The sequence below is a fragment of the Arvicola amphibius genome, chromosome X (genome assembly GCF_903992535.2).
Source record: "Arvicola amphibius chromosome X, mArvAmp1.2, whole genome shotgun sequence".
NCBI lineage: Eukaryota > Metazoa > Chordata > Mammalia > Rodentia > Cricetidae > Arvicola > Arvicola amphibius.
In genome coordinates, this window is record NC_052065.1 from 52,050,443 (window position 1) to 52,061,997 (window position 11,555).

The 11,555-nt window shown below is 50.1% G+C and overlaps 1 non-coding gene across 1 annotated transcript; it reads left to right on the forward strand.

Moving 5' to 3' along the window:
• The first annotated feature begins 354 nt into the window (after nucleotides 1-354).
• LOC119805646 lies at nucleotides 355-481 on the forward strand. The gene has a single exon (XR_005283960.1). It is a non-coding gene; the product is annotated as a small nucleolar RNA SNORA11 (small nucleolar RNA).
• The last annotated feature ends 11,074 nt before the right edge of the window (nucleotides 482-11,555 follow it).

The window sequence follows — 11,555 nt, forward strand, 5'->3', positions numbered from 1 at the left end:
GGGAGCACCGATTGGCTGAGAACACTCCACAAGAGCAGAGTGTGATAGACCACCAGATCACTAAGCACTTGCCCTGCAGACTCACATACAAAATTCCCCTATCGTACATGTGAGGAGACTTGGGCTCTGAGATCCGAAGGCTCTGAGCATGTTCCATGGTGGAAAATAGGCAGGGCACACCCTTTCTTTGGTACTTAGAGAATGCACAAGTGCAAACACAGGCAAGTGTGTGTACGTGCCATCGTGTACAAAGTCACACAGTCACGGGTGCTTGTGTCCACACAGGGATTTAAGAGCTCCAGATTCTTCCTTTCTAGTCATTGTCTGTATGGCTTAGTCAGGGACCCTTGCACCCAGGTGTTCTCGGAGCAAAGGGCTTAAAGAATGACTCTTCTGTTTACAACGCTTTCGACAGAAATCTGGAGCCACTGTGATAAGAAGCAAAAATTGTGGCTCTGCTGTGAGCAAATATCCTACCCAAATTCTGAGTTGGCCCACTGGCTAAAGGTCACGAAGCTCTTACTCTTGGATGCTGAGGTGTTGGGAGAGGGAAAGGAAGTGTAGACCCCCTTCTGCTAACTGAGGAATATCACCAAGGTAGAAGAGGGTCCCTGGAACTAACTCATTGAGTCAGCAACAGGTCTGCTTGGCTAGAAGAAAGGGATGCTTTCTTCTTGCGCCAATAAACCTGGAATACCAGCAGATTCCCCAACATCACCTGATTGCAGTATGAGATCCTCGGCGGTCTTTGAGCCTGCCATGAGACCAGCAAGACGGGGGCCTGAGACTCAGTGCACAGGTACAGGAGACCTTCTGTGCCTTGTGGTCCGTGGCTGAAACCTCATATAGTGACCCTATCACAAAAGAAGCTCTTAGAGGTCCATGAAGAATTTAGCCAGAAATTCATAGATGTCATCTGATGTGTTCTGGGAGCAGAGGGATTCCCAGTCCTGGCATAGGACAGTAGGGACTTGATTCATTATGCCTAACACAGGAGGGTGTGGCAGGCAGCAGGTACTCCCTGAATGTGGGGTGTTCTGTCTTTAAATTTCTGCTTCCCACATCAGTACCAGAACCAGGATCCTTGGGAGTGGAAGGCTCGTTTCTTTGAAGCAGTGGATGATGCTTTCCAGAAGATAAATGTGGATATGATCATGCAATATTCCAGGGCCCAGATGAGGACCCAGATAAATATTGGAGATGAAGCTTGGATCAGACCATAGAACTGGAACAATATCCAGGCAAAGCTGCTGACCTGAGATAAAGACAGAGATTTTAGTGATGCTTGGGCCAGGATCTCTTTTGTATTCTGAGCCCGGTATCATCAGTGCATCCTAATTAGCAACTGTGCCAATGGGAGAGCCATATGGAAAGCTGGTGTCAGAGGCAGCACCAAAGGTGGGGCAGGCAATAGCATCCTAGATAGCCCCAGCACCTGCTCCACCATCTAGACCAAAGATGCCACCAGAGACGGCACCAGCTTCTCCTATATCCAGTAATATCATCAAAGGGACATGATGCTCTAAGGAAAGGCTGAGAAGCTGGTTAGAGATGTTCAGGGGAGGCCTGGTGAAGGGGGCCCCTGATTGTGGGGAAGCACACATTTATTGTTTGTGTCTCTCCCTTGTTGCTATGGAGTCAATCTATGTTCTTCTCTTTGCTCCCTGTGTTCCTGGCAGCATTGAAGACATGAAGCCATCTTCCATACCCAGCTACACTGGGTCACTCAGAGTTCCTCTCACATAGCACCATGGCCTTTCTTCCTGTGGGTCAGAGGTCATGTGTGAGGGAGGCTATTTTACCCTTGTGTTTTTCTTGTGTATTTGTGATTTGGGTATCAGTGTTACACTGAAGTTGCTGAATTAGTGTGGATGCCTTGCTTTACCCATGTGTGAGTTGTAGCAGGCCTGTGGATGGCTGAGCTCCTGACTAGGACACTTGTACAGGCTACCCAGAGTCAGGGAGCTCCACTGTGACAAAGGACCTTGGGTGTGTATGGGATGGTGTGTGGTACAAAGGTTCAAGCTGAGTGGGGAGCACTTGAGTTCAGAGAGGAGTTTAGATGATGTCATGCCAGGGTGCTCTGGAACACTGCCTAGATGCTAAGAACACAAAGAAAAAAACAGTAAGAGGGCTGGGGACTGTTGACAAAGAAGGATACAGTAAGAGTAACACATTCTGAGCACCCACCCGGCCCAGTTTTGATGTGGCTAGGGACTCCGATGCTCTTCCTGGACGGTGGTGTCTCCTGGTGAGGCCAAGGCCAGGCCTGATGCTGGTATCTCCAGGGCTACGGGATACCTGCCAAGGATGGTTGTAGGGAAGCAAATTGTCCAGGTACAAGGCCATGAGGGAAGAGACAGATTGATCTCCTGGGAAGGGTTAAGTAGCAAGCAGGGACAGTGTCCAGAGATTCCTGGACTGTCTCAAGAATGTCCACAGCCAAGCTGGACAGAGCCCCACTTGGCTACAAGGGATCCAGTAGCTCCAGGGTCCCTGCCACCACATTGCTTCTCAAGAGGAAGCACCCATATAAGCTACATTGAAATCATGACTTAGAGTGTCTGTATAAATTGCAAGACCTAGTGGAAAGTGAACCTCAGGTCTATTGGCAAGAATATGGTTATGAATTTGACAGGAGAGCATTATACCAGCCCAGAGCCCTTTAGAGTGTGGCAGGGGTGGGGTGGACTTGAATAGGTCCCACACCTAGGACCCAACTGTGTTTTTCCAACAGATTTTGAGTTTGGGGATGAAACCCTCATTGGTGGCCTGTGCTGATTCTCTGGTGTTAGGCTTGGCATTTGGTCACATGGACATGGTGGGGCTCTGGCAATCACTGGTTTGCCATGTTTGGCTGGTATAAACACATGCAGAGACACACACACATAGGAACAGAGCCTTGCCGTTCAGTGTCCCCACCTCTCTGTTCGGGACTGTGACAGACAGGAGGGATGCCTGGGACCCCATGCTAGGTGTGCTCCGTTGTACACATGATGACCAGGATCTCGTGACACATTCATGAAAAGCCTTGGTCCACGTCTTCTCCAGCAACAAGACAACAACATTAAGCAAAAGCCCTGAGAGTGAGTGTGAGCACCATGTGCAGAGGGTGCTTGAGATAAGACAGCACATGCGGGAAGGAGGAAGAAACAGCTCCAAGAAGCTGGTACACCCTGTCCTGGATGCTCCTACCCATTCTCCTCCCAAAACACCTTTCCAGGAAGACCTAAAGGCATCCACACCTGCCACTACTCTCCAGGGAGTGGTGCTGAGAGCAGGCAGGACAAGGAGATGGGGACAGCCAGGGCAGGCAGAGAAAATGTAATGAGATAGCCATGGCAAGTGTTGAGAGAGTGGGTGTGCTGGCTAGTTTTATTTCAACTTGAGGCAAACTAGAGTTACTTGGGAAGAAGGAACCTCCACTGAGAAAATTCCCCCAGAATTTTAGCCTCTGGGAAACTCTATGGGAAAATACCTCTGGTTATTTTCTTGATTAAAGATTGATGTGAAGGGGCCCACATCATTGTGGGTGGTACCATCCCTAGGTTGGAGGTCCAGAGTGCTATATAAAAGCAGGCCGAGGAAGCCATGACAAGCAAGCCAGTAAGCAGCCTTCCTCCATGCCTTCTGCTTCAGCTCCTGCCTCCAGCTTCCTTTCATGGGTGCCTCAGAAGACGCACTACAAACTCAGATGAAATAAGCCATCCGTCTTCAAGTTGCTCATGATCATGGTGATCAGGACAGGAATAGAAACCCTGACTAAGACGATGAGTCCCATAGGAAGGGCAGACAGGTCCGTGGAGGCCTCCATTCCTCCCTTTCATCATCAGCAGGGGACAGAGGGCCCCCACACGCCTGCTGCTCTGAGCCACCACCACCACTCCCACAATGGCACACGGTTCTGGTCAGATGTCTGGGGGTGCCAGGTATCAGGGAGCAGTACCTAAGATGCTTGACTGCTCCCACACGGCTTCTCCCTCCACACCGGTCTGCTCCCCTGACCCCTCTGCCACTTGCTTTGGAATTTTTTATCCATTTTACATGCCAAACACAGCTCCCCTTCACACCCCTCCTCCAGCTCTCTCCCATTTTCAAATAGTAGGAAAAAAATCTGGGTTCACGGATGTCCAGTGCTCGCTGGCTTTGGAGAACTTTGATTTGTCCGTTCACATGCAATTTATTGTCGGGCCTATGTTTCATGTATCTGCACTGCAGAGAGAGGGGAGCAATCCATTTTATCCATCCTGTAGATGAGGAAGCAGAAGGCACGAGAGGGAGGCTCCTCTGTCTGATGGCCCGTAGTCAGAAGGCAGCAGTGTGAGGACTCAAACCTAGAACCCTCTGAGGACATGAGGCCTGCCATGGACCTTGCAGCATATTGTCGCCTCCATAGAGGAAGCCATAGGGTCCAGCAGGCAAAGCCTCCCACCCACGCATCACTCTGTGTTCTCACTCCAACCTCCCCCATCTACCTAAGCACACACGCCTAATTACATCTCATTCTCACCAATGTTCTCTGCTCCTGCCTGCCTTTATGACTGAAAGGAGAAAATCAAAACAGAGGCGAGCATGAGCTGGCAGAGATGACTGACCCAGCTCTGCCAATGCGTTGGCGAGCTTGACCCCAGCCTCTTCTCCTGGCCGCCTATGCATCTTTTCTCAGGTTGCCATGGAGACAGGTTCAAATGGCTTATCTGTTTACTGTTACATTGCCGGTGTTTGTGTTGCAGAGATTCAATTCTTGTGAACTATGGGTTGAATTTTCATTTTGCTGGCGACAAAAACACAGGAGACTTTCGATCTAGGGCCAGCCTGAGTCTCTTTGCAAAAACCCTCTGAATGCAGACAGGGAAGCCAAGGGGAAGGGACACGAGATGCCTTGTTCCCTGCTGCCCCTGTCACATTACAGCTCGCCATGCCTGTTAGCAGGACACATTACCGTGTCTTGGCTAGGTCTAGTCCTTGCTTCCTCTGCACATATACCTGGAAGCAGCAAGTTTCAGGGGACCCCTGACAGCACTGGTTCTAATTCAATTCCCCACGACTTCTCATGGTAGCCTAACCCACTGGAATCCTGTGGTCCAGGTAGTCAGGTAGTGTCAGAGGGGCTCACCACAAAGATGCACCCAAGATGGAGGGCTCTCTCTCTCTGTTTGTGTATGTGTCCCTCCCTCCCCCTTCCCATTATCCCTCTTCCTGTCTTCCTGTCTCTCCTCTCTCCCAGCTCCCTTATTTCCCTCTTTTCCTCCCTCCTGTTCTCCCTCCCTCCACCACTCCTATCTGTTGTTTGTCTCAGAGATCGATAGAATTCTAGAAATTACTAATTCTTTTAACGGGAACACTTTGCTAAAATCTCTATTCCCAGAGGGCTTTATTTCAAGGACCAGCTCTGCTTTTCTCCCACAGCCCAGCGAATGCATCACACACTTAGCTTCAGTTCCCATGGCAACCGAGGCTCATGATCTAGGGACTAAATATGAGACAAAAGGAAGCGGAGAAGTGCCTGTGTTCTCTGCTCCTCTGCGGTACACAACAAGCCTCTATTACAGGAGAAAATGGAAGCTTGCGCAATTCCACCCTGCCCTCCCATCGCTGCTTAGTGGGGGCAGATAAGAGGGTACAGAGCCCTGAGGTAAATTTCTCCGTCCGCACCCTGCGGCAGAACGCTTTGCAGACCTCATCCCTGACTCCCCCTTACCAACAGAGTCTTCTACCCCCAAACTATGGACGTCACCCCAGCCTTCTTGCCTGTCTCAAGCTGCTTCCCCCTCTCCACATCCTCTAGCCTCTGCCATATTGGTGGGGCTTCCAGTCAGTTTTAGGACAAAAACCTACAATCCCAGACTAGTTTCAGCATTTTCCCCCAGAGGTGGTCTTCCGTCCTCACCATGGTGTCATGAAGGACACGAGAGGTGTTTCTCCTCTCCTCTCCTGCCTGAGAGACGTAATGTCCAGATGAGGGGATCAATGTGTAAGGCTCTCACTTCCTGCCGACTCCTAGTTCCTGGGCTTTACAGAGACAGACACGGGGGGCGGGGTGTGGCTGCTATTTCCCCCCTGTAGAAAACGCACCAACTGTTTCAGCGTGCCCTTCACCCCAAACCCTCCTGTCCTGAGGGGGCAACTTTGACCTTGGTCTTCTTGCACCATTTCAGAGCCTGGTCAGCATGAGAGGCCTGACAGCTTGAATTTGTCATGAGACAGGGCACCAAAACCGAGCCGAGTCCCTGGCTTCTCTTCCCTTTGCTCCCATGATTCCAGTGTCTGTCTGGACGTCCATTTGTCCAGCCACACTGTGCTTGTCTGGTTTTCGACTGCCCACCGGGCACTTCCCTCAGCCTGGACTTTGGCTCCCAAAGACCAAGAAACTCATTCTAGTTGAGCCACCTACATCCCTGGCCATGCCCTTCACACAAGGGGGCCATGCCAACGCTTGCCACCATTTTGACCTTCGGGTTCTTTGTGAGGCTTCCAATCAGTATTCACAGTGGGTGTTTGCATTCATCTTATGCACTCCCAAGATGCCATGTGCCACAGACGCCTCCATGTTCCACAGGCTGAGTGACTCCAGGTCTGTGACTCCTTTGGAGAAGACCCCAGGGAGGAACGGCAATCCAGGAGGGCAAAGCTTACCTTGTCTGTGCTGCTTCATAACACCGCCCCCCCAAATACAAGACAACCCTCCCGAGAGTTCAAGCTCTATGTGGGAAACAGATCTCAGCAAACAGTGGGAAGTGACCAGGGTGATGAAACCAAATGGTGAGAAAGCAATTGCTCTGTGTGTGTGTGTGTGTGTGTGTGTGTGTGTGTGTGTGTGTGTGTGTGTGTGTGTGTGTTGCCGGAGGCCAAGACCAAGCAGCCTTGCTCTGCTCACTACAGGAATGATAGCCCTCAGGAGAGACTCCATTTTCAGTCAGTCCAGGACCACAGCTTCCCTGCTGCGTCTGGAGAATCCCCCCATTCTCTCTCTGCTGAGGGGAAAGACTCCCTCCAGCGCTGGACCATACTGCAGAACCTCCTTGTCTTTCCTCTCTCAACACGCCATCTACCCTTACCTTCCTCTAGGTCCAAGCATATGGACTCAGGGGGCAGAAACACGTGCTTCCGGGATCGGGGATTATCCACCAGTGAACGCATGTCTTATCTCACCCTGCCACTCCAGTTTACCCTGTGTTAATCATTCCAGATCTCATAGATTTGAACCTCAGTCCTCAGCTCTACGCATCTCTGGCTTGACTAAGCCTTCATCCTCAGTGTGGCCACATGCAGAAATGGGGTTGTACTTCTTTTTAAGTAGGGTTTCAGCAGGTGAGCCTTCCTAGTGTGTCTGATCTCTCTCTCTCTCCCAAAGGTTACAGCGTGCAAGCGGCCTCCACTCCTCTGGCACCTGTTAATCCCTCTCACCAGTGTTTGGTTTTTTCCATCAGCCTGCAGTTGTTTCCCCCTTGATTTTAGGGAAGCCGCTTCTCTGTCATGTTCTTTGCTGCCCTTTTTGCCAAGCTTTTCTGCTAAGTTGATCAGTTGTGGGTGCTTCCTCCTCCCCATTTGCCTCTCAAGTGTCCTGTGTCCCTTTCTGGGCTCCAGACATCTTTACTTCATGATCCTGGCAGCTTGCATAAGGAGCACTCCAGACAATGTCCCTCTGACCGTTCTGTGCTCTCGTTAGCACGGACTATGCCGACCTCAGCCGGCTCCTGGGGCCCGAGCACATCTTCTTGTGCTGCTTCTCCACGCTTCCCATGTTCTTGTGCACGCAAAAGTGGCTTTTTATTCCCATCGCTCCCTTTCTCATGTTTTCTCCTCTAAGAGATTTATTTTCCCACTGTGAATGTAAGCACCGTGTAGGTCTGTCACTTCCTACATCAACCACTGTGTTTAGTTTCAAACAACACAAAGACTCAGGCTTGCTGAACGGCAACAACACCTTATGCCTGGGCATACGTATACCTTCTTTAGAAAAGCACTGGGGTATCATTGTTAATGATTTTTTATTTTTCTGTGTATGACTGCTTTCCCCTGTGTATGTACGTGAACTCAAAAGTGCCTGTAGCATCAGAGGCCTGAGGAGGAGGTCAGATCCCCGGAGCTGAAGTTATACATGATTCTCAACTGTCTTGTGGTGCTGGGAATAAAACCTATGCAAGAGATAAAGGCGCCCTCAACCTCTGAGCCACGTCTTCAGATGGTATCCTCCCATTTTTTAAAACATATTTTTCACCGTCATGTTTTATTTATATTGTACCTCCTGGGGTCACGTTGAGGGCTGTGCCCAGAGTTTGTTGGATATTTTAACAGGTAATTTCCTTATTGATCCTTTGGGAATGTCCATCATCCACCCAATTCCACTCATTTCCCAGTCCCTCCATATCTGCCCTTCACCCTGTTAGCATCCCCCCACCAAAAAGAAAATTTGAATAAATGAAAACCAAACCAAGCCAAACAATGACATGAGTGAGCCCACCCCGGACACTGTCCCAAAATGCAGGGGCTGGATATCCCAGAGCCCCAGGATTCACCCCCACACCACTGGACAACCGCCCCTCCCCCCACGGAACATGTCAATGTATTGATGCCTAATGATATTCTGCTATACTCAGATTGGTGCCTAGATCAAAAGTCATAAGAGAGGCTTTGTCCAGCAACTGATGGAAACAGATGCAGAGGCCCACATTCAAACCTTAGGCTGAGCCCAGGGAATCCGACTGAAGAGAGAATGGAAGGATTGCAGGAGTCACATGACTCAAGGAAACACAACACACTGGAACTCACAGACACTGAACCGACAACCAGGCAGCCTGCATGGGACTGACCTGGGCCCTCTGCATGTGTGTGACAGTTGTGTAGCTTGGTTCTCTTGTGGCTCTTCTAACAGTGGAAGCAGGGGCTGTCTCTGAGGCTTGCTCCCTTTGGGGACCCTACTCCTCATACTGGGTCACCTTGTCCAGCTTTAATATATGGGGAGGTGCTAAGTCTTTACTACAACTTGATATGCCGTGTTTTGTTGATATCCATGGTGGCCTGTCCTTTTCTGCATAGGAAAGGAAAGGAGAAGAGGTGGATGGGGAGGAAGCAGAGGGGAGGTGGTGTGATGGGGGAGGGCCTTGGAGCGAGGAGAGGAGGGAGGGGAAACTGAGGTTGGGATTAAAAAAAACAGCTAAAAAAAAAAAGACTTTGCTCTCTGTATTTCCTGCCTCTCCAACACCTCTACATTTGTCTTAGTGACATTGGGAGCCAAGGTGTGTCACATAGGCAGAATATATCCCCTTTGTCCCATCAGCTTTATGTGCAATGTTCAGGTTCAAGGCCTCTGGTTTCTGGTCCACCATCATCACTAGACCCTCTCTGAAACTCCTCTCGGTTATCTGGAGGGCGCCCCGCGTCATGGAGATGCTGTGATTATAGTTCCACAGGACCAGTTCCTTCATGTGCTCTAGCAGGCATAAATTGGGCAGGGCAGATGTTAGGGTGGGCCAACCTAAGGCCCTGAATGGGCCCCGGTGATAGTTGAGCTTGTCAGACCTGGGCGCCAGGGCTGCCCCACTCAGGTGTGAGACAGAGCCAGCTCTCCTATGCCCATGCCATCAGGGCCAGGAGGGGTTGGGTACCTCTCCCAAGTGCAGGGGCAGCTCACCAGTTCCTAGGTCATTGGGCCCAGCTGTCTTGCTGCAGTGTCCAGCAAGGGGCAGAGTCAGCCTTCCCAGGGGCTAGAGAATGGCAGGGCCGGCTTAGCCTGGCCCTTGGATTTGATGGTGCATTGTTCTTATGGCCCCCTGTGATAACACAGGCCGTGGATAGCAACACAGACCCCAGCTGCAGCGGACCATGGACCCAGATAGCCCTCAACTGGAGCTCTGACACAGATGCCACCATGACACTTGGTAGCTGGGCAGCCCACTCAGATCTGTATGGCCCATCTGCAGCATGCATGGTCTGCAGACAGCATCATGCCCTCAGGTGGTGGCCTGTACCCCAGGCATCCGCGAGGACTTCAGTCACAACTGGAGCCACCCAGGATGTCAACACAGACTGGTGTTTGCAGGCCCACAGACCCAGACATGGGCCTCAGGAGCAGCTCGGACCCAGATGTCATCATGACCTTGTTTGGCAGCTCAGGTCACTCAGACCAGCATGGCCTCAGAGGCAGCAGGGCCCTCAGGCACCAACATGACTGGAGGTGGCAACCCTGACCTGTGTATCCGTGCCGCCTTTGGGGACAGTATGAGCCGTGGACATTCACATAGACCTTGGCTACAGCACGGCCGTGGATCCAGCCATGGCAGTCTGCAGCAGCTCGTTCCTGGGTCATCTTAACCTGCTGCAGCATGGCTCTTGGACACGCACATGATTTCAGCAGAGGAGACAGACCTGTTTATCGCTCATTTTAAATGCTGTGCACACACTGAAAACAGCAAGGAGTCTAATGCACTCTATGCTCAGATATCAAGTGTGCCTTAACCATTTCCAAGCCGCATACACTGACTTTTCTCCTCATCCACATTCTCCCTCCTCCTCCTGGTCTCCTTATTCTGCCCTATCCCAATCTCCTCTTGTTTATTTGATGTCATATAGTATGCATGAGAAATGTGTTTGCTTTAGTGGCTCATTTTTACGTTGTTTGGTTCTTTTGTAGTTGGTAGGATTATCTGCGTATTCATTAATTTTCTGCCTGCTGGATATGTAGCAAATATTTTTCACCCATTCCGAATGCTGTCTCTTCACAGCATTCTGGTGGCGCGCTTGCTGTGGAGAAAGCTGTTAATTAACCTAACCCCATCCGCCAAATATGGAGAACATTTCCTGAGCTATTGAACCTTTTAAGAAAGTTCTTGGCTGTACCCTCTCTTGTGGAATTTTCCCTATACTTTCTCTGATAAGAGGAGGAAGACATCTGGGTCCAGATACCTAGCTACACAGCAAGCCATATACAAAGAATTGAAGAAATGTCTGCAGAAAAAGAGAAAGAGAAAAGCCGAGATGGAAAAGATAGTCGGGAGAATTTAAGTCAAGAAAAGCTGGCAAGAACAAGCTATGCTAAGGCTGGGCATTCAGAACTAAGAATAAGCTCCTGTGTGTGATGTTTTTGGGAGCTGAGTCGTGCACCCACCAAAAAGCCAAAAGAGCAAAAGATCGCACAATAACTAGGTAACTAAAAGATATAATTAATTTATTATTTTTATCAGAGGTACCTTCCATGTATGGAAAATGCTACTGCAGAAAACCCCAATGGAGGATATTTCCACTGGCCTAGTAACCCATCAGAACTAGATGGTAAGACCCTATTACTGAAGAAACCACAGACATTGGATGCAGCACATAGATAAATCAAGCTAGTCCCGCCACCCGACTGGCTTACACCTGGGCTGGTGGGCTGTTTGTCATCCCAGCCACCCGGCTAGCTTATGCCCGAAATAATCACACAGAGATCTGTATTAATTAAATCACTACCTTGCCCATTAGTTCTAGCTTCTTATTGGCTAACTCTCACATCTAGATTCAACCCATTTCTAATAATCTGTATGTCACCATGAGGCTGTGGCTTACTGGGAAATATT